Here is a 1,512-nt window from a genome sequence, read left to right on the forward strand (position 1 = left end):
AGATTTACAGATAGATACATGCAGTAATATGATGTACTGTATATGCACAGAGAGAGAGAGAGAGAGAGAGAGAGAGAGAGCAAGAGAGAGAGCAAGAGAGAGAAGCTCAAGGTGCCAGTTCCCCAGTCTAAGCCTATAGCAGCATAACTAGGAGCTGCAGTCTACACCAGCCCCAGCCCTAACTATAAGATTTATCAAAAAGGAAAGTTTTAAGTCTATTCTTAAAAATACAGACTGTGTCTGCCTCCCGTACCCCGGCTGGAAGATGATTCCAGAGGAGAGGAGCCTGATAACTGAAGGCTTTACCTCCCACAGTACATTTAGAGACTGTAGGTACCACGAGCAGGCCTGCATTCTGGGACCGTAATGTTCTCGAAGGGTAGTACAGTTCAGGGTGGTGTAGTTCTAAGTAAAGTGTGCTGTGTGAAAGAATAAAAAAATCAAGGTTTGTCTTTTCTCAAAAAATAGAGATGTGAAAATTAAATGAAGTTGGGCGTTTTGAGCATGTGATTCGCTCAGTTGCTCCTTGATTGAAAGACTACAATCACCATGTGCTAAGCCTCTCCCTATTTTTCTAAACTTAGTTCTATTCATAGAAAAAAAGTTGTGGTAGTGTGTTTACTATAACTGACGTATATAATCATTAAATAACGCTTGTTTTGTTGCTGTCTTTATTCTAACAATCCACTGGTCAAAACCTTCTCTCAGAAAATGTAGCGTGTACAAATCACCAGAAGAGGGCGCTACACCACCATAGTCTCAACCATGTGTTTCTTTTTCGCCCAGGCATGAACCTGAAAACAATGCTGGCAACTGTTGAAGGCAGGAACATAAATCTGGCAGCACTCAACGAAAACAAAAGTGGTTTAATCATCGAACTTTCCCGCACTTTAGAGGATCAATAGGTGTCAAAGTGCTCAATCTGCGGAAAAGTCCACCTAACAAATAATACGAGATTAGTCCCATCTGACATGGATTACCGGAGATAGATTAGTCAAAAATTAACAGGATTATCCAGGAAAGCCCTTTGATCTGTTTCGTTTCATCAGACACACATTTTCAGTTACATGTTTTGTTCTTTTTCTGTCTTTTGTTATTCAACAAATAACCCTTAAATCTAAAGTAGTCAATCAATGCAAAATAGTTAAGTTAAGATTTCGAATATGGGCTACAATTGCATTTTTTAAGATGTAAACCCAAAGTTTGAATTTGAATCTGAATTACGCACAAATGTAATGTTATCATACGACTGGGATATTTTTGTTATTTTCAATGCAATATCTATAACATACCAACAGGAAGTTAAGTGATTTCCATTTGGGAACAAAGGTGACATGTCCGGATTTGAAATCAAGGATCCGGAGAGGGGAAAGAATGGGAGGGGGTCGTTTATCAAGGGCCCCTAAAGGCTTGCAACCATCGTGGACCCTCCACCAAAATGCAGACCGACGTCACCGCTTCCGCCCCGCACCCCCACCCCCACCCCCCTCCTCCTTCCCCTCTCCCTCCTCC

This window comes from Labrus mixtus, chromosome 6, assembly GCF_963584025.1.
Source record: "Labrus mixtus chromosome 6, fLabMix1.1, whole genome shotgun sequence".
NCBI lineage: Eukaryota > Metazoa > Chordata > Actinopteri > Labriformes > Labridae > Labrus > Labrus mixtus.